Genomic DNA, 25501 nt, shown 5'->3' with positions numbered 1-25501 from the left:
TTACATTTCCAACAGTATTCCTACCAGGCTTTTTTATTCTTTATTTGCTATAGGTGTATCCATCTTACAGTGACTTCAGGAGACAAATTGATAAAATTTCTGAAAGTTATTCCTTTCTGAAAGTTATTCCTTATAGACGAGATAATCCTACTGTGGAAACAAATGTAATTTTTTAATATTGAAATAATTTTTTTACATAATGATCTTATTTATGATTCTTGAAAACAATATTTGTGAATGTGAAAAGAAATATGTTTCTTGCATATGAGAGAAATTTCAGTAATTCCTCATTTGCATTCTCAAACCATTTTCAGTGAGGCAAGCAATATATGCTATAAACGTGTTATTTTACAACGATTATTTGGTTTTCTGATTTACTCTATCTCAGTCATTTAAAAAATTATAACAATTTTTAGGAATTCAAGCAACCTTTTTTAAAATTAATTTTATTGGTTAATAAAATTATACAAGTTTCAAGCGTACAGTTCAGTAATTCATCATATGTGTATTGCATTGTATGTTCACTATCCAAAGTTAACTCTCTTCTGCCTTAGCCTTCAGTAAAGGTGAATTAATTCTAAAGATATTTACATGCAACTTAGGCAGAGAAATGTAATGAATTGTCAGGGTTATATTTTAGAGTCAGCAGTAACCCTACAATGAATATAAAAATGTCATTTTTTCCTAAATATTTCACTTCCAATGATAATCATCTTGAATTAATATTCTATTTAAAATCTCTGCTTATGTGTACTTCGAAAATTCTGTTCTAAAGCAAGTCATTGATCCTTTAGATTTAACCCTCTTCTAGTTTTTTTCTGACAGATTATGATATTACAGTGTATCAGTGACCTCTATGCAACAGGGACAAATGTAAGGCCATTGAATTGTTAATCATAGTTTTATAGCAAGGATCACAAGCTACTTACTGTTATACCTCCTTCAAAATTCTGGAATTTTGTTTGGATCTGTTTGTGATAAGTAACAGATCTAACGGTAAAGGACATAAAAGAAGTCACTGTGGATTTAAACCCTCAAATCCGATCAGAATAATAAGGTCCTATCAGAAATCACAAGCCATAATAAAGTGCTTTTACCTTCTACTTTACTTCTAACTGACTCCCCAAGTTAACTATCATGGTAATGGTTAGGGCATACAGTCAAGAGTTGAAGTCTAGATTGTAATTTTACCACTAGCTCTAGCTTCCTTTGTGATCATATATAAATTTTTTCTCCCTTTGTGAGTCTGTTTTTTTCACCTTTGTAAATGAAGGGTTTGAACACAATTGCAATTTGTATTGCAGAGCTTTAGAGGGAGGAAGAGTGGACATTAGAGAGAGGTCATCTGGCAGGCTTCTCTGTAGTCTGCATCCCCCTTTTCTACCTCTTCTGCTTAACCAGAGCAACTCTGGGTGGTGGTGGTGGTGGTGGTGGTGGTTGTTAGAGTTTTTATTTTTAATTTTTATTTATTTAATTTTGTTATAGCTTTTAGATTGGGACTATGCTTAAGATTTGATTGAGAAAAAGGTACTTCTTAAAAAACAAAAACCAAACAGAAAAGGTCTTGAAAGCACTGCTGCCCTAGGTCAGAGAGTGGCCCATTATCTAATTCTGGTTTAACACCTGCTTTTGTAAAGAAAGTTTTATTGAAACAAAGTCACACTCATTCGTTTCCATATTGTCTAAAGCTGCCTTTGTGGCATAGTTGAGTAGTTATAATAGAGACTGTATAGCATGTAAAGCTCAAGGTATTTGTTATCTGGCACTTAATAAAAAGTTTTCTGACTCCTGGATTAGGTACTCACCAACCTTATACCTGTAAATTAGTTCCTAGAGATGGCTTAATTTCTGCTGTGTGCATTTCTTCTCCTTCCCAGACTGAACAGCAATTCTTGACCAATTCCTCTTGCTTTAAAACACTATTTAGGACTAATCTTCGTTAAAACTACGCCTAATCATTCAGCCTCTGTATTTTCATAGCACTTTTTGAAGACCAGTTTTTTTTTGTGCTTATTAATAGTCCTAAAGGATATAAAAGGAAATGTTGTTATAGAAAAATGCTTCATGACCCCAAGATAATTGGGTAGGCAATATTGTTACATCCGAAATGGTTATAGGACATTTAAGACATAATCTGGTAGATTTTCGGATTATACAAGTCTAAAAATAAGTTCGGTAGGAGTTTAAAGAAAGTCAATATGACGTCAATTGTCCATGAAGGTTTTTTTGTTCACTATTTATTTTTTAAGAAATGTGATTTGAACTGATCTTTGAAGACTAGACAGAATTTGAAAAGATATCAAGGAAGTTAAGGACATACTTTGAGTGAGGAAAGTGTAGAGAATAAAATGAACCTATGTGTAGTAAAGGTCATTGGCATCATTGGAGCAGTGGAAATGAGGCTGTGTTAATAAGGAAAGAGGATAGATTACTAGATGGCAGATGATGTGGTAGACCCTTGTAAATCATGTTATGTTCCTGAGTAAAGAGGTGATGAAATTATTATTTGTACAAATAATCAGTGAGACCAGTTAGGCAGCTATTGATCAGTCCTATGCTAAGGGCTTCAGAAGCTATGTAGGATTTACAATATGATCGCTTATTTTTGAGGAGTTTATGTTCTGGATAGACTGTTAAGACAGATGATCATAAAAGGAAGGTTATTAGTCACATGGTTATGTCCAATGTGAGTTACTGACAGTACTATGGGAGTTTGAAGAAGGGAAAAATTAAAGCCCTGAAAAATTTCTTACAGAGCTAGCTAGCATTTGTGCAGGGCCTTGAAAGATAAGGCATTCTGGGTAAGTAGAATTCTGGAGGTAGAGAGAAGGGTGTTGTTGGCAGGGAAAAGAAAATGAACAAAGAGGTGGAGGTAAACATTAAGTTTTGTATGAAGAACAATAAGGAAAGAAGTCTCAGTTAAGTTGAAAACTGAGTGTAAGATAGAGTAATATGATTGGAAAAATAAGGAACTTTGGGGAGTGGTTTTGTGAAGACTGAATGCAAGTTGAGCAAGTTGGATTTTTTTCTCTAAAACTTTTTCAGGTTTTTTTTCTCTACACAAGCAGTGGAACTGTCTCTTCAAGCAGAATGTTGCTACTAACCTCAGTGTGTAAAAAAAGATTAAAGCAGTGTTGCCTTAATTGACTCAGGCATTGAGGAACATGGAGCTTTACTTACCAAGTCCCACCAAAATAGACACAGAGGCATATCAGTGGAACCTTTATTGCTCTGTGGAGCACAATTTGAAAAATACTGTTCTAAGCTTCACAAAGCTGTTGAAAGTTTTTCAGTTGGTCTAGTAAAATGTTGACAATACAATTAACCCATCGGGATGCAGGATAGAGTTTGGGAAACCTGAGACAAGAAAATCATTATAGTCTATGGCCATGCCACCCTGAATGTGCCCGATCTCATCTGATCTCGGAAGCTAAGCAGGGTCGGAGCTGGTTAGTACTTGGATGGGAGACCACCTCGGAATACCAGGATCTGTAGGCATTAAAAAAATAATAATAAAATAATAATAATAAAGAAAAAATCATTATAGTACTAGTGATTTAAGGACCTGAGAAAGGATGGTGGTAGTGAAATAGAAAGGGACAGAATACGAATAAGATTTTCATAGTTAAATCTTCTATAGTGTGGCAGGATTATGAATTAGATCACCAAAATCAAATAAGTGAATACAGAATAGCTAAGGGAACCCATTTAGGATAGTAGAAGATGAGAAAATACCAAAGAATATATAAACAGGCAAAGATAATAGAGGCAAAATGTGGACCGTTTTAAGATATAGGTAGTTAATATTGGATTCTGCAGAGGAACATGGAAACTAATTTTGGAATGAGTCATTGGATGGTTAGAACACAGTTCTTAAAAATAGGAAAACATAGTTTCTGTGAGTAGAGATCATGGTTGTAAGTAACAAGATTAAGGTAAATGAGAATAGAACAGAGAGTAAACCCAAGAAAAAGTGAAAGAAAAAAATGAGACTTGTTGATCAATCGAATATAGGAAATGAATGGGAGGAGAGTAAAACATGATTCCTGCATGACTTTTAAAAATGATTTTAGTGGATGGTTAAAAATTTTGCTTTATTGTAAACTACAAGTTTAGAAATTAATATTATATGTAAATATGAAGCACTAGTTATTTACTCATTAACAAATATGTTGAGTTTGTGTAAGGCATTATACTAAGTTCTGTAAAGAATTCAAAAGTGAATTAGATATGAATATCTCCTTTCAAACTATGTATCATTTTCAATAGTAAAGCGAATAAACAAACAACCTCAGGATTAACTTAACAGAAATGTATAGAATCTATGAAGAATATATATAAAAATCAACTGAGATGTTAAAGAAGATGGAGAAGCATACCTGATTTCTGGATGGGAAGTCTCTATTATTAAGATACCAGCTCTCCACAAATTTATCTATAATTATAAAAACCTTGGAGCCAAGTTACAGAAGGATGAGTTTTTAGTTGTAGGTTACAGAAGGATCGGCTCAGGACTGATCTTTGATATGTTGGGAAGAAATTACCTGAGGCTGGAGAAAGACTAATTAGAGGGTTATCATGCAAAGCATTTCAGCTATAAATTTGCCTCTCAGACCTGCTTTTGCTGCATCTCAAGTTTTGGTATGTTGTGTTTTTGTTTTCAGTCTTAAAGTATTTTCTAAACTACCTTAGTGATTTCTTTTTAACTCCATTGATTCTTTAATTTCCACTTTTTTTTTATGTTTTTCAGCTTTCCTTTTGTCATTGATTTCTAGTTTCTTTCCATTGTGGTCAAAGAAGATACTTTTTATGATTCAGCCTTAAAATTTATTGAAACATGTTTTTCGGCCTAACATGTAGTCTATGAGTTTATCCTGGAGGATGTTCCATGTGTACTTGGGAAGACTTGTGTGTTCTGTTGTCATTTGATAGAAATATAGATAGATAGATAGATAGATAGATAGATAGATAGATAGATAGATAGATAGATAGATAGATATAGATATAGATATGCACACACACACACACATATATATGTGTATATATATCTATACATATGTACATGCTTATGTATGTATTTGTTAGGTCTAGTTGGTTTAATAGGGTTTTTTCAAGTGCTCGATATCCACGTGTCTAGTTATTCTACCTTTGTTTGAAAGATGAGTAGTCACGCATCTCCAGCTATTATTGCTAAATGGTCTGGTTCTGTTAATTTCTTTTTCCTGCATATTGACCGTACTTTCTTTGCATGCCTCATAATTTTTTGTTGGAAATTGGACATTTATATTATAATGTGTCAACTCTGGAAATTCGATTTTTCCTCCTTGCTAGGGTTTGTTGCTCCTGCTGCTTGTAATTGTTGCTTAGTCGCTTAGTGACTTTTCTGAACTGCTTTTCTAAAATCTATATTCTTTGTTGTATGTGGCCACTAAAGTATCTGTTCTGTTAACTTAGTTATCAGCTAGTGATTTGACAAATATCTCCTTAAATGCTGGGAAACCTCCCCTTACCACCAACATAACCACGACAAAACTCCCTGCCACCTTCTTAAGTCTTTGCATGTGGGCTCTGTATCGTGTGTTGTGCATACCTTTAACATTCAGTTGAGCAATTTATGACATGGAAGTCAGCCAGAGGTGGGAACTTAGAGCCTTTCCAGATCTTTTTGGGCATGTGCCTAGCAGTAGTCAGATTTGTGGCCTTCTGTGTTCCCTGGAATATGCAGGAGTTTTCAAAGCCCTTATTCCCCAAAACATCTCCTCTTTTAGCCTTTCCTTCCAGGCTTTTCAGTTTATATATTGTTTGCCCCAACTGTTGTCCCTTGCCCAGCATGGCAGCAGTTAAGACATTTGCCTTTAAATATTTTTCACAGACACTGCCTCCCCCCACCTCAAACAAAACCAACACGAACACATTCCTTACCACTTCAGCCATGGGAAAGTTAGGTGAAATAAAGGCAAGCCACCAGACAGATCAAAACAAAAAATTACAATTCTTTGAGAAAAGGTTTATATTATTCCCTCTGGTGCTTGTAACCCATATCAAGAATGTCGGCTGTTGTCTTTCAAGGCTGTCACTGAGCTGAGGACTAGAGAATGGTATCTTGGTAAGTTAAAATGACACAAAGCTCTCTTACCAAAATTCAGTTGGCTGTTTCTTCATTAAGCATTCTCCAGGTGGTTGTAAGCTTTTGATTTGATTCCATAGTTTTGAAAAAGTTGATTCTGACAGTTTCTTCAGCTTTGTTGCTTTTGCAGAGGGGTGGGCTTTTGGAGTTTTCTACTCTACCATTTGCTGACATCATTTGTAAAAGAGGGGAATCTATAGCATTATATACAAATTCTAGGAAGGAAGGGACGGAGGGAAGGAAAGAAGAAAAGAAAGGGTCACAAATCAATGATCTAAACTTTTATCTCATAAAACAAGAAAAAAGTAAACCCAAAGTAAGCAATCTGAAGGAAATAAGAAGGAGCAAAAATTAATGAACTAAAAAACAGAAAAGCCATAAAGAAAATGTGTGAAGTCAAAAGCTAATCCTTTTCAAAAAAATAGTAAAGCTGAAAAACATCTAGCTAGATTGATCAGGAACAAAACAAGTAAAGTTGTAAATTACCATTACCAGTAAGGAAAGAAGGGACATTGCATAGATCCTACAGATATTAAAGGATAAAAGAGTGTTTTATGAAGAATCTTAGTAAGTTCAGCAACTTTGAAAAGGACAAATTTCTTGAAAGACGCAGGCCAAATTTAGTTAAGAAGCAATAGATCACCTGAATAGCTCTTACAAAAGTTGAATTTTTAACTACCAAGTTAAAAACCTTCCCATAGATTAACCTCCAGGTTCAAATGGCTTTCAGATGGTAGACTATACCAAACTTTAAAGAAGAAATAATACTAATTTTATACAACTCTCTCAGAATATAGACGATGAGGTAATGCTTTCTAATTCATTTTATAAGGATTGCATTACCATGACAAGACATAATATCCTTCATGAAGATAGACACAAAAATCCTTAAAATATTAAGAAATAAATCTTGTAATATATAAAAAGCTTAAAATGTCATGACCAAGTAAGATTTATTACAGGAACATAAGGTTAGTTTAACATGTGAAAATTAATCGGTGTTATTCAGTATATTAATAGACTAATGGAGAAAAACCATATGATTATCTCAGTAAATGCAGATAGAGCATTTTACAAAATTCAACACCTATTCATGACAGGTTAAAAAAAAAATTTGGCAAACTAGGAATAAAAGGGGAGCTTTCTTAACCCCATAGAGGGCCTCTTTAAAAAACCTACAACTAAAGACTGAATACTCTTACTCTACAATTGGGAACAAGACAGAGCTGTCCCTTCTCAGGAGTTCTGTTTAGTATTGTACTGGAAGTTGAGCCATAAGGCAAGAAAAAGAAATGAGCATACAGATTGGAAAGAAAGATATAAAATTGTCTCTAATTGCAGATGACATGAGAATTTATTTAGAAATTTATGAGACCCATAAAATAGTTACTGGAACTAATAAGCTTAGCAAAGTTGCAGGAAACAATTGTATTTCTGTATATTAGCAATGAACAACTGGAACTTGAATTTTTTAAATGCCTTTTACCATAGTATCATAAAATGAAATACATAGTGTTAATTGTAACAAAAATGTGTAAGCCCTTTACACTGAAAACTATAAAATGAAGAAGAGAAAATTTAAAGATCTAAATAAATGAAGAGCTACTCCATGTTCATGGATCAGAAGAGTCAATATTTTTAAGTGTCAGGTTTTTTTTTTCAGATTTATCTATAGAGTCAATCCAATATTAATCAAAATCCCAAGAGGCTTTTTCTTTTAGGTGAAATTTTCTAAATTGATTATAAAATGTATTTAAAAATGCAAAGGCCCTAGAATACAGTGATCAGGTGATCAAGGCAGTATGATGTTGTTAGACATATAGATATATATGGCAGAATAGAGTCTGAAAATAGACTCACTTAAAGGTCCCACCAGAGGAACAGAAAGATTTTTTAACAAATTGATGCTATACCAGTTGGCTTTCCATGTATCGTAGATTTAAAGTAAGAACTAAATTTGTGAAAGCTCTAAAAGAAAACAAGAGGCAATTTGAGTAACCTTGGGTTCATCATATGTTTTTAAAATAATCATAAAACACAAGCTATTTAAAATGTAAAAAAATTAAACTTAAAAAATTTAAATATTCTTTAAAAGATACTTTAAGAAACTGAAATAACATAGGTATATTATATATAAAAACACTGAAAATGCAAGCCACAGGCCTGGAGAAAATATCTGCGAAGTACAAGTATCCAGAGTATGTAGTAAACTCTTACCATTCAGTAAGAAGATGGACAACCCAAGTAAAAATGGTCAAAAGATTTATAGATATTTACTTTTGAAGATATACAAATGGTAAACACGTTCATTAAAAGATCAGTATCATTAGTCATTAGGAAAATGAAACTTAAAACCACCAGATACCACTAGCATCCACTAGAATAAGCTATGAAAAGATTGACAATTCCAGATAAGTGGAAGATGTGAACTAATAAGAACTCACATATATTGCTGGTCAGAAAGAAAAATTACACAGCCTTGTTTGGAAGAGTCTTGTCAAGTTAAATATGTACGGTAACATCTGACACAGCAGTTCTACTCCCAGGTATTTACTCAAGAGAGATGAAAACATGTCACAAGATGACTTGTATTTAAATATTCTTAGCAGGTATTTTCATAAGAGACAAAAATCTGAAATAACCTAAATGTCAATCACTTGGTGATCAATAAGCAAATTGTGGTATATCCATTAAAGGAACAAAATACTGATACATTCCATAACATGAAAGAGTCATTTTCAAGTCATTTCTTCCCTTTCACTTTTTTTTTTTTTTGATAAAAGTATTAATGTGTCTTTTTATTGCTTTAACTGTTAAGATTGGAGAGGAGACTTGCTAGGTCAAATTACGAAATCATTTGTTGAGAGTGTGAGGTGCTTCTGGTTTGTGCTTCGTGTTTTATCCTGACCAGTAATAATTCACATAGGACAGTATTCCCAACTTCGTGATGTTGGTTTAGGGGTTTAAGTGCATCTTTGTTCCTGTTCCATCTCTAAATTACGTGTATATGGATTGCTGTAGATGAGCCCTCTCAGGGAAATACTTGCTTTAAAAGTAGTATCATCTCAGATGTTAAAGTACATTGATATGTGAATCATTTTAAAATTGAAGGGTATTTTTATATTTGTTATTTCATAAAACATTATTCTAGGAATATCAACAGATCTACTATCTTTTGTAAGTTAGGCAGTGAAGTTCCCACTGTATACACAGGATTTCTCTGAAGGTAGTAGGAGATACAACAGTAGTCCACAAAGACTGCCTCTTTTTGAGAGCTTTACAGTTTACTTATGATGCCATGTTATCCATCCTGCAAGGTTCCCTTGATGGTATTTTATTTAGGTGTCTTGGTTATGAAATTCTGGACAGACTTAGACTGACCAGGAAGTACATCCTGATTCAGCCCATCTGGTCTTCAGAGACCACTTTGACCTTGTGGTACTTGAGAAGGAATTGATTTAGATGTTTAGGTGTTCAAAGCTTTATAATATTTAGCAGAAGTGATAAATCATGAGTGATTCAACATTCTAAACAGGGCAAAAAAGACTAACAAATCAAGTTTTTTATTTCTTAAATGAAATCCATCTTTTAAAATATTTCTTTTATTACATATTGTTAAATCTGTGAAGGCATAGCCTTTTATCTTAATGTTTAGAGTATATATGTGAATTTTTCAGGACTGAGTTTATAATTTTAGATATATGTAGACTATTATGTATTTGTGGAGAATGCTTTTTACTCACTTTTTTGCAGTCCATTTTTTTATATATCATTTTGCTGCCTTTGTCGTCTTCTGTTCTGAAATAAAGTAAGAAAAAGCAACTTGAGAGTAATATGTTTACCTATTGAAGGTAAATTACATCTATGAAAGAATTCACTCCAAGTAATTTTGATTCTAATCTATATTCAAATTTATATTATAGAAAACAGACATTGAGATTTTAAAAATTATGTCAAATTGATATGTGACTGGAATCGTAAACTAGATTACTTACTTATTTGATCAAATTTATTCTAATTTTTGACATATTTTATATAGTTAATATATTTTATGTTTTTAGAAATAATTTTAAAATGAGTTACATTTTTACCATTAAAAATATTAACATATTCTTTATGTTGTCAACTAAATTGCAAAAAGTGGCGTAAAAGTAAATTATATGTTTTCTATCTATTACAGGTATTCTAGGCAGTGTTTAGAAATGGCATTTTCTTACTTGGTGATTTGTTTTCATTTTTAACCATTGCTAAATGTGTAGTGTTAATGGCATACACCACTTACATTAGATCTGAAGGTAGATTGTTCTATACCTTAGTCCCCCATAAGATCAAATGTTCAACAAATTTTTTTAATGTTTTATTTTGAAATATTTCAAATTTATAAAAACATACAGGAATAATAATAATAGGAATAATAATATAATAATTATAACCTTCACCTAGTTATTTAATAATTGTTAACATTTTAGCCATAATTGCTTTCTCAACTTCTCTCCCTCCTTCTTCCCCTCCTCCTCTACACACATACACACATACCATTTTATTATTATTATTATAATTATTATAATGTTTTGGGGATTAGTTGAGAGTAACTTATAAACATTGTGTCCTTTTATCCCTAAATATTTCAGAATATCTTAACTATCTTAGATAGCTACAACATAGTTAGCAAATTCAAGAAATTTAGCATTGATAAAATTGTTTTATCTAATGTATAGTCCAAATTAAAATTTCACCAATTGTTCTAATAGCATCTTTTACTACAGTCTGTTCCCAGCCCTCTGCCTTTCTTCAAATCATGATCTGTTCTATTTTTTTATCTGTTGTTTCATGAGTCTCTTTTAATTTTGAATAGTTTGTCAGTTTTTGTTTGTTTGTTTTTCATGTTATTGATGTCGACATTTTAAAAGAGTTTTGGTGAGTTGTAGAATGTCCTTTAATTTGAATTGGTCATGAGTAGATTCAGGTTATATAATTTTTTGGCAGGAATACTGTGTAAGTGAATGTGTTCTCATTGCGTCACATCTGGAAGCTCAAGTCTCAGTTTGTCCGTTGTTGGTGTCAACTCTGATCACTTGATTGAGATGGTTTCACCAGATTTCTCTACAATAAAGATATGTTTTTTTTTTTCCTTTGTAAGCAGTCTGTAGGGAGATACTTTGAAATGATGTGGCTATCCTGTTTTTCATCTAACTTTAACCTAGTGGTTTTAACGTCCATTGATGATTCTTGCCTCAGTCAGTTAATGCTGTTCTGGTTTAATTCACCAAATTTTGCATACACAATTCTTAAGCACTTCTATAAAAAATATCATATGCATGTGTAAATATAACAATCAGATACTTTAATTAACATAATATTTGTATTACTTTCCTATTGCTGCTATAACAAATGACCACAAACTTGGTGGCTTAAGATAACAGAAGTTTATTCTGTCATACTTCTAGAGGCCAGAAGTCCAAAATCAGTATCACTGGGCAAAAATCAAGGCATTAGCAAGACTCCTTCTGGACATTCTAGGGGAAAATCTGTTCCTTGCCTCTTCCAGTTCTAGTGGCTGCCAGTATTCCTTGGCTTGGGCCACATCACTCCAATCTTGAAGCGCAGCATCTTCAAATCTCTCTCTATCTTCATATTGCTTTCTCCTCTGTGTCTCAGATTTTCCTCTGCCTCCCTCTTATAAAGATACTTGGTTGCGCTTTTTGTGTTATTTCTAATGCTAAATTTCCCCTAACACGACCCAAAAAAACTCTGTAAGTTGTTTGTGTTTTTGTCTAAATTATCTCATTTTACTATAACCTCTGAGGATAGGAATTAAAATTATTCCAAATGCTGTCATTTTCCTCAGCAAATTTTAAGCATATGATCTGGGATAAATGTAGACTACCAGTTCTCTCACTCTCACGCTCTCTCCTCCTCCCTCCCTCCCTCCTATCCTCCTCCTCCTTCCTCCTCCTCCATCAATCTTCTCCTCCTCCCCCTCTCTCTCTTCTCTCTCTCCCTCTCTTCCTCTCTTGGCTTTTGGACTTTTAATTGGATTTAGTGGTATAATATCCTTATAAAGATTACTTTTTATTTATTTTGATTGGGCTTCTTACTAAGAGAACTTTTCTGCAAAATTTTTTCTTAATTGTAGACAAGTGTCGATTAGGATATGACAATTCTGTTTGAACCTTTAGAGACTATGATCTCCTTAAGGACAGATTCTATAGTCTTTGTCCATAAATCCCTGCATTATTTACCTTGTTTAGTGGCCAGTTCAAGTAACAATAAAATAGATACATCGCCAACTCAGCATTCATCCACCATCTTTTAGTACCGCGGTGGAGATAAGAATTACTGGGAGTAGCAGAGAGTGACAGTGTATAAAGGAATGACAGGAAACTGACAGGATCAAGAGTAGGTGGCAGAGGCTTTTAATAATCTGGGCTCTTGGTTGCAAATAACAGAATCCAAAGGAAGGGAGGGGAGGAAAGGGGAAGGAGAAGGGGCAAAGATAAATCTAGGCGTTTATCTGGCCTTAGCAAAGGTATATTATTCTAGAACTATTCTGGAGACCTAAACATTAACACTAACTCTCTCTCTCTTTTTTCATTTCTCCTTTCCTTTTTGCTGCCTTCATTCTTAAGCTGGCTCGAGTTGGGGGAAAAACGGATTTTGGTAGCTTCAAACTGACATGGTCCTTAACGCTTATGTCTCTGACAAAGACAGTGCCTCTTTTTTCATAATTCTGGTAAAAGCTCTGTGAAGTTCTTTCACTGGTTCAGCTTGAGTTATTCCTGATTCAGTCAGTGGGATCTAATACTTGGATTGGTCAGGCTGGAATCATGTACCCACTCCTCTTAATGGTGGGGGTGTGAAGAAAGGTGAAATGGGGGAGGAGTGATCATCACTCATCATGCAAGCCATAAAGAATGATTTTTCCAATAAGAAACACTGTTCTGTTTCCATAGAAAGGGGATGGGTACTAAAGAGATAAAATTGTTATCTATTATAAGGCCAAAATCTTGAACATATGGCATCTGATGCAGAATCCTATGTACATTACACTCAATAATGTTTTAATAAAATGTGATTAAATAGTCTTTTTGAAAACTTCAGCAATTCTTTCAGGGCTCTTCCATTTGTCATTTAAATGTTTCTCAGGGTAGCTCAATGGAGATATTTCAGCCATTTTTTCAACAATTATTTATTGAATGCCTGCTACACTATTCCACCTACAGTATCATTTAATCTTTTCAAAGTATAATTTTAAAAATAACTTTGATGTATAGAACTAGATTTTAAGACAATTTAAAAGTGATTTTTTTTCCATCTTTTATGTCAATATGTCAATTAACCCCGCTAAAAGATTTATGCCAACCAAAGAACACCAAGTTATATTTTAACACGTATTTTAACCAAGGCTCACAGGCTGTCTCTTTACCTTTTATTTATCTAAAGTGCTATGAGATTTTTAATGCCTACGCAAAGCACACTATAAGCTTCATCTGGTAGACCCATGCATAGCACAGTGCAGCTTACTCAATTTATCTACCTTGGAAGGATGAAAGGCTAAGTTGAAAAATCATTTATCAGTTCCACTTCAGTTGTTACATTTTTGCTTCAAAAACATCCTTCCATCTCCTGAGTCTCATAATCTCTTGCCTTTGAGGTTGTTTCATAGACATGCTTTCACTCAAACGCCTTCAATTTGAACTTCTTCAAGAAGGGTGCCTATCTCCCAGAAGTTGCCTCCAGGGACTATTTTACAGCTGTTATTTCAACTCTTCCCATCTAGCTTGTTGAAGAAAGTTCTCTTACCAAAGGCATTTCTATTAGGAAACCAGTACTAGTCAAGCCATACAGCAGCTTTGTGGAGATTGAGCACCCAACCTAGAATTCCTTTTAAAAAGACACAAAAACAAAACCGGGAAGAAGGCCCAAGATACCCTTTTGCCCTTCAAAATGAACTTCAGGTGCCCTGGCTTTCATGCTCTGAATGAATGTATCCCACTGGAGTGAGATTATACTTTTGGCTTTACATGAAAATAGTTCTCTGAGCAATGTGTCATTTAGCCATATTCCTTTCAGATTCACAAGCCCTAACTGGAATTACTCTCTGTGCTGTTTTCTAGCAAGATTTAAGTTTTCATGAACAGGTAGTGATCCTATCCACATGTTCAAGATTCTGTTTCCCCCCTGTATTTCCTTCCTTTTCCCCAACATCCTTCTCCTTAACTATATCACTTAAAAAGTTATTTTTTAAAATTATTGTTGTACTGCTTCTTATTTACATTCATCTCCTTAACCATACTGAAAATCTCTTAGAACCAGGAACTCTATGCCCTGTATTTTCACACGAAGGTCAAGTAAATATTATTTGAGACGATGGTACTTAGTAAAATAATTCATAAATTTTTATCATCTAAATTTCATGGCAGACACAAAGGTAAATAAGACATCGTTCCTGCCTTTGAGGAACTTCTTAACCTTATAGGAGAGATAGGATATGCATGCAAGTTTAATATAAAGTGATCATTAAGGAGTGAGCAACCAGTTTCTCCTTAGGAAATCAGGGCAGGCTTCATGAAGGAGTTGGTGTTTGAGCCACCATCAGATTATGGGGATATTTTAATTTACTCATCATTTTTCTGGATTACAACATGATATATAGCAGAGACATTTAAAGGGAAATAATAGTGATCATAACTCCTCATGTGTGTAGTTCTTAGTGGTTAGCAAGGCTCTTTCACATTAATTTCTCATTTGTGTTTCATAACCCTGAGACTAGAGATTATTATTGACATGTAAAACTCTTACCTATTTAACTTTCAGAGTTTATTTTGTTTTCTGATTGCCTCAATAATTAGAAAAAAAGCATTCTCATTCTTGACTTCTTCTGCCATGGTCTTTTGTCCTTGAGATTAACACTCTAGAGAAAGGATCAATTTCTTATTCTAGGCATCTGTACTGAAAAGTCAGTACTGATCCTATCCTGCTTGACCAGATTTGTTTGTGACCTTAAAATAGTTTCTAACATTACTTTTGTCAAAAAAGAATAGGGAAAGGGGGATGAAGTAGGAACTTTTGCCTGTTAGTTTGAAGCATTCTTGAATTTTTTATGTAAGTTTTGCCTGTTCATATGTGTCTATGAGGTGTTTCTGGAAAACATACCTACTAAGATAATATAAAATGTTTAGATTGTGTCATATCTTACTAAATAGTTTTTTTCTTAACAGGTATATTTTAAGTATTTGGCTCCTTTTTTCTTTGTGTTCAGATATTCTTTGAGAAGTAGAGAAAAGGGAAGAAGAAACCTTAGATTAGTGAAATAATGAGATTTTTTTGTGCATGTGTTACCAGCAAACTGCTTAATGATAAACTTCTCCCCATACACCTGATATCTACCTGTTTTTAAAATGGCCTTTATTAAAGGCAGAATTTGGTTTTGATTTTGCCAAAATCAAATTTTATTCTTTTGCAATTATTCAGAAGCCTGTGTCTCACCTGATTGATCATTCCAACTATTTTACTTTGCTTCAAATCATCAAAATCCCATTTGTCCCACTGCAGGCTTGGCATAAGAATGAATGTGATGGCAGCAATTAACATTATGATTGTAGTAAAGACTTAAAAAGGAAACTGCAGCTTCACTAATATCTAGCCTTTTTTTTTTAACCCACAGTCACATCATTAGTAAGAAATGGTAGTTGGGAAAACAAAAGCAGGAAGAGGTGCTTTTTGTAAATAATTATGAAATTATTTTCATTCTTAACCTTTATAGGATCAAAAAATAAGCAAATTCTATGGTTATTTTCCATGTTGATTGTTTCTACCATGTGGCTTAGGCCTCTTTGTAGTTGTGGTTAATTTTGCTTTTAAACTTCAGGAGCAACACAACAAATTGGGAAGTTAGTGTTATACATAGATTAAAAGAAATTCGTTACTAATTAGAAAAAGCCAAAGGACTTAATAGTACACCCTCATTCACACACAGATTTAGCATAATGTTTCCTAGTTAATAGATCATTGTATTGCGCGTGCTGCAGGACTTATTTCACTCGAATCTAAAAATAATAATGTCCTGGGTTTCAATTCTTATTAAAAGGAACATTATCTAAGCATTTATATAAAGCAAAAGCAGCCATTCTTGGCAATCTCCAGTGTTTACTATTTTTCGTAATTATGATTGTTTTATATAGACTTTTCTTTTTGTTGTAATTAGATTCTTATTGTAATGCCTTTGCTCTTTGCTCTGTGATGTTGCTTTGTTGGTTTGTTCATCTACCTTGTAGACCTTGATGACCCTCATGTTCTAGTCCTTTGGCTTTTTACTAGGCTGAACCAAAAGAAAGCACTTGGTTGCTAGCAAAAGAGCTGAACAAAGGCAGGAAGGGAGGGTTTTAAGCATGGGATACTGCCATAGAAAACAGCAAATATATTTTAGCTCAGTCAATAAAAACCAGCTTCTTCTGTAAGGGTAGGCCACTGCAGTGTCATTTTTATTATTGTCCATCCCTTAGCCTCTGTACACTGTTGAAAAGTTATTTTTTATCACAGAAAGGTTTAACAGAATTGGCCTGTTTGAACCCTTTAAAGTTGGGGGAAGTTGGTTTTCTACGTCATATAACCATAATGGGGGCAGCTTGCCTTTTAACTGCACTGTGCTTCATCTGTACATTTAGTTCAGGGTGAGATTTATTCATAAAGCTTTTAAGCAAAGACTTTTTATTTTTACTGTTTTTTCTTTTTATATCAACACTGAAGGTAAATGTATGGGAACAATTAAGATATGATCAGCAGACATTAAAATAGAGGAAAATATTTGACGATTCCCTTGGATATCAAAGTAAAAAGAGGCGTATACCACATTTAGGTATGTTGCCGGCATTGTGGAATGGCGGTAATGAGTTTTTCAGTTCTGTTTTAAGATTGCAAGAACTAGCAGGTTTAAACTAATAATTGCTTTAAAATGTAAGCTGTCCAGATATTTATGTAGCAAAATGATATATTGAAAGCCAGTTATTAGAATAATGGTCAACATTACCCCTAGGTTTTAATTTCTACATCATTTGAAGACAAGAAGTTGCTGGTGAGGTTTGGGGATCTAAAGATCATTATTATGTCTTTCAGTATATATATGAGTCTGTGAATGTTACTTGTTGTATATTAGTGACTCTATGTGAAGAAAACAAATATAAAAAAATCTTTAAAAACTCCTTACCTATCTTTTTTATGATTAGAGTTTGTTTTCTGAAGGCTAGTTCAGATCCTCTTTGCTTTCCCATAATAAAATAATTCAGTATTTTTTTGCTTTAGATTGTTACAAATTTACTCTAGTTTCCAAGAATATTAAATTTATATTTTCAAAGGTTTATGCGCTGTTTAAGTATTGTTGGAGAATCTGTTTCATATAGGTTAAATTATGATTTACTGCAAACTTCTTATAAAGTATTATATAAACATTAGACAAAATATTGATGTTTAAAAAGGTTTGTGAATAAGAAATCTTAAATTATTTTCATATCACTCAAGAATAAACCAAAGGATGAATTTTTTTTTTACATTCATTGAATAACATTCATTTAAAACAGTTTTTACGTAGGGGAAAAAAAACACATTTCATACTCAGAACTCTTAAAGGACAAGAAACTGTAGGAGTAGCAAAGGTGGAGATTGAGATGGACAGACAACATATTTCTTCCTATTTAGATGGAATTGAACAAAATGTGTTCTTGCTAACATACTATCATTTTTTTATTGTTAAGAAAAAGTAATTCAACTAGGATTAAACACATTTAATGTAAAATGTTGATGCAGAGAAAACAGCCAAGAGATATATGCTTGTCAACAATTTAGATGCATTTTCAGATTTTTAATATTTATACTATTATAGAAATTTTGCAGTTCCAAAGTGTTGAATAAAATTTTACATTTTAAAAACAACCAATTCATTTAACAGAATAATTTCCAAAATTTGTCTATGCTTCTTAACACACTTGGTCTTCTCATTACACTTGGACTTCTCATTCATTTTATAAAAGGATTAATATACATAACTTTATATACATGACAGTAAGGTGTCTGGAATAAAGATGTTTTTCTTGATTTTGATTTTAAGGCTCATTTAGGAATTTTGCTTCTAAATATGCCAAACCTTTAGCTATTTAGATATGTTCTGATGATAGCTAAAATTTTTACTGTATACCTGGGCGTTTGGTGTGGTATTGGCCTAGCTAATGAGCGTATAACAAAATGCCATAAATGGAAAGCTATTTCTGACTTAAACTCTTGATTCTTCCACATTAATGCTAGTAAAATTGATGTATTCTTAATTCTAAGTAGTGGTATTTTATAATGCCATAGCAAAAGCATGGTTAGAAATGAGAAGTGCTGTCTCTTAGAAGTTCTCTCATATTTCAGCTAAAACATACTCAGCAAAAAAGATATGTAAATTAAAAGAAAATCTCCAATTTCCTATTCTGAGTAAAGCTTTGATTTTTGCTGATTCAGGAAGTAAGGTTGACATTGGAGCTTCTCATTTCATCTGGAATAATCACTTTTTCCTTTTGAAAAGTCTTTCATTTTAGCAGCAGTATCTTCTAAAACAGTTCATTTTGCATGGATGAACCTGTTTTTCTCTAGATAACACAGAAAATACAACTATCATAAACAGTAACCTGCTTTCTATAGTATTGCTTTTGTGGGTGCCTAGTGAGATACTAAAGTGCTAGGCTGTTCATTCTGGAGATTTCACTGATTTTCTTAGCTGCATCCCAGGCCCTACTCCCCAAATGACAACCCCCAACAGAAGAATTTTATAACTCCAAATCGACTGCTACAATAAAATGTTTAACCCCAGGGTTAGATAAATAAGATGCTGACTACCTAATGAAGGTGATTATTATCAATAGAGCCTCCCCTAAGCCACTGGATCATCAGCTTAGGATCGTTCAGAATATATAATTCCAGTTCTTGAAACAGTGCACTGTATTTTTTTTTCTGTTAAAATAGGTGATGGATTATTATCTTAACTAATTCCAATATTTTCTCAGATTTTTCCATTAGTATTTTTTCTCTCATGTATCAAGACATGCTTAAAATCTAAATAAATAATAATGAACTTGCTTTTATTATAGGATAAGTGCATAGGGTATCCAACTGCATTCCAAATGTTTGTCAGCCAAAATAAGGAACATATAAACTGCTTATTTGTTTAAATTAGTATTGAACAAAATGAAAAGCATTTATTTTAAAAAATGTGTTCTGGTGTAATCTACATACAATCCATTAAAATTTCCAAACAAAGATCAAATTTTGTAGTTGTTGGATTTCTGCCAAATGATGCTAAAAGCAAATGAGTTTTTCTTTAGGATCTGTGGTAAATAGAAATGTATATGTATATTTTAATTTTACTAGAGTTACGAATAGATGCATTGTGTTTCAGGTATATAATTTTTGTGCTGTACATATGGGGGTACTTCCTTGCTTCCCACGGTATTTAACAGTGCTCTCAGAGGATGAAATGTATGCTTATTTTATTGTGTACACAACATATATTTCTCTTGCTATTTGGATTATTAATGCTCTGTAATACAAAGTACTTATATGAAATTTTGTATTCTGTGTAGACAGTGGTTTCAAACTTCTTCCTGATAGCGCATTCTCTGGTATTAATGCAATAAAGCCATGATGACAGGATGACATAGTGAAGCTCTTATTAAAAACATGTTCTAATTGTTGCAGAGATATTAATGGAAATCTAGAGCTTGCAGCCTCGAGTTATTTCAAATTGTATATTTTCTATTTACAGTTTACATTTACATATTAATTTTATCTATTAAGAATTGCTTTCAAATTAAAAGATTTACATATGCTTAAACAAAAGCATGAAATTAGATTTGAACTCCAGAAACCAATTCATTGTATCTGCACACTAAATGGTTTTGCATTAAGGAAAGACAGATTCAATGAGAAGTTTGGCCCTCACACTTTAAAATGCCCTGAAGGAAAAGCAATCATGGGAGTCATATATGTATATTTATCTATTATGAAAAAAACATACTTCTTTTATTTTAAAGAGCTAAAATGCTCAAATTATTGTGATTAACATTTAAGCTTTTCAGCCAAAACATAGGGAAGAATTATGGTGGGAAATTTATAATTATTTCTGAGTGAAGTTCATTACATACAAGTAACACAGCTTTGAAAGAAATTGATGAATAATCCATTTGAAATTTATGTGTACTTGTTTTCATCTTGATGTCATAGGTCTACCTTATAAAATTTAAGCATATTATGAAAACAGATTTTAAGATTTTAGTAAGTCCTTCTGTCCTTAGAAAATTCTAAACCTTTGTGTAAAATTAGCAGATCATCTGACCAGTCTCACCCTATGAAGTTATTTCATTGTTGTATATTGCTAGCTATAAGTACTTTGGAAACTCTTTAATCCAGCTAATTCTTTTTTGGCAAAATATCACTTGCTTTTTTAAAAGAGCTTAATTTAGAGAGGATGTCAACATTGCTTCCTTCTTTGCTCAGTTTTAGGAATTGTACCATTTCGTAGTTCACTGGTACATAAATTATAAGTGCCACAGAAAGCACTGTGCAGTGTTCAAGAACCATGCTTTCAGAGTTAAAACTGCGTTTATATACACACATACTACATATTTTTAAAGCCGTGGAAAAACTATTCAGACCGCATTGTGGACTGTGCTCCAGGAGTTAGTGTGCTTTCTTTGCAGACATGGTTGATTGGAAAACAACAACAACAAAAATTGTCCAGATTGACTACTTAAATAACTTTTTCAATCTTTACTGTACAACTGTATCAGCAAAGCATTGATCAAAGTTCAAATGGAAACATTCACAAGTCTAACCAGTCTGTTTTCATTAGGTAATTCACAAAGAGAATTGTACAATAGACTGGATTTTCTCGTAGTATGAACAGTTTGCCATAAAATTGTGTGATGTGAGGACATGATTCTAGAGTTTGTCTTGTGTCTCCAAACTTCCTCTCCTGCACATCTTGACTCTCATTGTATTCATTTTACAATTCATTAACCAATAAGGACTTACCTTAAATTAAGCATTTTTAGGTATGCCTATTGTCTCTCAGTGGTGCTTTGTAGTGCCATATGGTTGCAGTTCAGCTTCACTTACAATCTTAGCCTTTTTGCTTCTTATTCTAGCCATTTTGTAAAGATACCCTGAGCTTCTTTGTCGTACAGGTCAAGTACTTGTGGAGTGAACTGTAAGAAGCGAACTTCCGTTGTACTGAAATATCTTCGTAAAAAAAATTACCCCAGCCCATAGTTTTTCAGTAGATACATTTCTTAATTAGAGCACCCATTTTATTTTAGGCAGAGTGATTTTTAAAAAGCAGCTCAATTTATAAATGAGTATTTAATAAAAAGATTACTTTTAAAATACCTTATCCATGTGAATTCTTTAAAAGGCAATTTTTAATGTGTTTAAACAATTCTACTTAAAAACTTTGAAAAGTGAAGGAGACATTTAATCTTCATGTATTAATAGGTAATGAATGATAGTAAATTATTTTTGCCAAGATTTTTTTTTTTTCCTTTCTAAAGCCTAACCTTATCATTTTCACTTTTCTCTTTTCTTTTTTTAACAAAACGGCAGTGATGTTTTGCTCTGCTTTTTAAGCTGTGACTGCCATGAGGGTTCTGTCATGATAGATCAGTGAGGGCCACTATCTTTTTTCATATATATTCACTATGGAAGAGAATCCACAGTTGGATTTTTCTGTTTTTCTTTTAGTGAGTAATAAAAAATTGGGGTGGGGACATTTGTTTCATTGAATAATTTATAATAGCTAATTTTCCTGTAAGAACTCACCAAAACATGATAGATATATCTCACTTAGGAAAAAAAGTTATCTATAAGGTGAATAAAGCCTTATTTGATATATCAAGTGGATATATCAAATCCTTGATGTACCAAAACTTATTTTTTCAATTATTTTACAGTATAAAATTAGGGAAGCATTATTCCAGAAAACAAATTGGTTTTTAAGACAAAAAATCAAATTTAAGATCTTTATAGAAGAAAAGAATCACTTTCAGACATAACAATACTGTCAGATTATGGAATGCAAGGTAGAAAAGCTTTTTTATATTTGGCACAGTAACAATGTAAATATAAGCAGCACAATTAAATAAGTCAGTAGTTTTCAGATTCTCATCTCCTTGAAATGCTCCAGTAGAATACATAGCTCTTCTTTAAAATTCAATATTCTGCCTTCTAATACTTTGGAGAAATAGCTGTTTTTAGAAATTATCAGGTTAAAATGAGCAAAAGACAAGATTTGACATGTAAATAGTTGAAACTATAATTTAAAATATAGTAGTAAATTATTAAATAAGCAAATAATTTTTTGGAAGACAGAATAGTAAACCAAATTCAATTGAACAAATTGTTGTTGAGCACCTACCAGTATAATGGATACTGTAAAGCTGTGACATTGCCTTCAAAAAGCTAGCTCATAGCTTGGCAGAGCGTTAAATACATAAATGAGTATTCACAATAGAAAGAGATAAATGCTTTGATAGATGTAAATAAGGACATCATGAGGGCACATAGGAAGAATTCCTAATTCAGTTTAAGGAGATGAAGTAAGACTTCCTGGAGGAAAACGGAAGCAAGAGCTGAAGAGTAAATAAAAGTAAGCTATGGAGTTGAGAGAGAGCTGGTTCAGAAATAGCAAGTATGTGCTCCAACCGTTACTGGTTTGTCAAAGATTTATGTATAATTATTAGCTGTGGCCAGAACATAGATTGTGAAGATGATGGAAGATGGTGAGAGATTAGTCTACAGTGATAACTTAGGACCAGATTATGATGGGCCTTAAAAGTATGGTCAGAAAACTCAAGGATTTCTAGAAGGGATTTTTAGTAAGATAGTGACATCACTTTTGCCATTAGGAAAGTGATTTTGCTGGAAGAGTAGAGGATAACGGAGGGCTTGGCAGGTGAGGGCAAGAGTAGATGTACAGACTGGTTGCTTTTGAGAATAGGTGAGAGGTAATGATACCATTCTTCTAGATAGAGAATTCATTTGAGAAAGGGAAGGATAAAAATACAGTAGTCAAAATTGTGCTTCATATAGAATCAAGAGTGTAAAATGTTACTTTGACTCTATCACTCATGAGCCATATGATAACATAAGGCAAATCATTTACTCTCAGTACCCTTTCTTTATGTTTGGCATCAGCATAGGATAATGCTTTGTTGGCCAACTCATTGCATTCTGTGGCCATGTAAAAGCGAGATGTGAATGTATTATGAAATATTTACCATACTATGCAAATCTAGTTTATTATTTAATATAATAGGGACTATATTTATTAAGTACGTTGCCATGGTGTTATACAACTGGCGTGGTAAACTGTGGACCATCATTTGGGGCAGAAAAATAATTTTTTACAGTGACCCTTTTGCTGGTATTTTTGGTAATGGTATTTTTTTATAATGAAATTTGGCCGAGTTCCTTTATTAGTGATTTAAGAATAAGGAAGGAAAGAGGCCTATCCTGTGTTAGGCACTGTATTATCTGTATATTTTATGTATTTCATATGTACTTTATATATGATATATTCTTTAGCTCACTTAATCCTTTACACCTCACTACACAGCCTTGTGAAGGTAGATAGGTATTTTTATCGCTGTTTTCCAATTAAGAAAATGAATGATATCAGGTAACATTCCCAAAGTATCATTGCTCACTATTAAATGTCAAATTAAAATCTTGAAAAGGGACCATCGTAAAGAGGAATGAGCAAAAAAACATTGCCATGAAGGATATATGACATTTCTGCATTTAAGTGTACTTAGATAGGAATTAAAACATTTTTTATTTGTTCAATTTATTGGAAACTTGAAAGTCTGTTATATGCCTGACTCTGTTATAGGTGCAGTAATATTTATATCAGTATGTTCTTTTGTTTCTAAAAATGATTTCCAAGGTAGCACTTAAGAGCATTAAGATTTCAAAGACATTGGCCCAATTTTGATAAAGTCAGAAGCAAGATATTTTATGTTTTCTTCATTACTTCCCTTGGCAATAAGATAAGTCATAAGCCAGAGGGATACTGCAATTTTATGGGAACAAAAACTTGTTTCTCAGCTCTTTTCTCTAGCTACGAACCTATTAAAAGTAGTTTTTTGTGTATATAAGTCAACATAAATGTTAGTAGAATACATTTGTACAGTTTTAAATTTTAAGATTTAAGTACTTTCACATACTTTTTCATATAATCCTCATGATTCTTAGAGAAGATTGTCAGAACAGGTGTTAACCCAATTTTATGTTTGAGGAAATAGGTTCTAAGGTGAAGCTTCCGATCTAGGGCTTTTTCTGTCATACCACGCTACCTCTAGACGTGCAATCTGTTTATAAATAAAAAGAATTTAATATTAGAACAATGTTACTATAGCTTTTTTATTTTCCTACCTGGAGTGTTTCAGTAGAGATTCTTATATTGTTTGAAAGTTAAACCAAATGTTCATTTATACTCTTTTAAACTTTGCAAGTGCAGTTAATCCAAATTTTTAACCCAATTACAGTGTCGAGGAGCCAGAGATCTCTGGTTGGTAGAACCTTTTTAAGGGTATAGAGGCCATATGGAGAGAATGTTCAATGAAAGGAAGGAAATAACCATTTATTGGATACTTGCTCTATATACCTGCTGTATATAGCTATATACTGCCAGGTGCCTTCATGTTACTCCACCAAGACACCATGATGGAATCAGTAGGTATGTCATAATTCAAGTAAAGCTTGCTGTTATGAATGCTAGGTTATAGCCATGTACTGAATACTTTTCAAATTTTACTGCATTGGTCATTGTTCATATTTCTCTACCTGGAGTGCTTTGTCTCATCTCAGTCTGACAATTCAATTCAACCAGTCTTCAAAAACAGCTCAACTGATACTTCCTTTGTAAAGCTTTCTCTATTTCGACTAGTAATGATCTAAATTTTTATAACAGTTTGTAATATTCTTAATGCAGATGTCACTTGTAACTTTATTATTTTGGTTATTTGTGGATATATCATGCCTTTTTTGGTTTCTTTGTTACAGAACATAGTCTACCCATAACTCAGAATATTATCTTTTCCTTTATGTTTCTTGGTCAGTTCCTAATCCCAGTTTCCTATAAATCTACTTTTTGCGGGGAGGGTTGGGGAAGAAATGGGAGATTGTTACTCCAACAAAATTTCTGCTTCTTATGGTGTTTGTTAATATAAGTGTTCCATGACATGGTCTCTTTTTAATTTTTTTAATTTTTGTTTATATTGGAATTATGGCAAGGCTTTTATTATTTGATTACTGTCAAATTATTTTCTGACCTTTGGATCATAGAGC

At 32.9% G+C, this 25501-nt stretch overlaps 1 protein-coding gene and 1 pseudogene across 4 annotated transcripts in view; both read left to right on the top strand.

Moving 5' to 3' along the window:
- Positions 1-25501, top strand: part of ZCCHC7 (zinc finger CCHC-type containing 7) — a 193817-nt gene that overhangs the window by 79036 nt on the left and 89280 nt on the right. The gene's annotated exons all lie outside the window — the stretch shown is intronic.
- On the top strand, positions 3380-3498 carry LOC120598282 (uncharacterized; annotated as a pseudogene).

The sequence above is a fragment of the Pteropus medius genome, unplaced genomic scaffold, assembly GCF_902729225.1.
Source record: "Pteropus medius unplaced genomic scaffold, Ma_sr-lr_union100, whole genome shotgun sequence".
Taxonomy (NCBI): Eukaryota; Metazoa; Chordata; class Mammalia; order Chiroptera; family Pteropodidae; genus Pteropus; species Pteropus medius.
The sequence above is the reverse complement of the archived record's forward strand: the minus strand, read 5'-3'. Positions and strand labels throughout refer to the sequence as shown.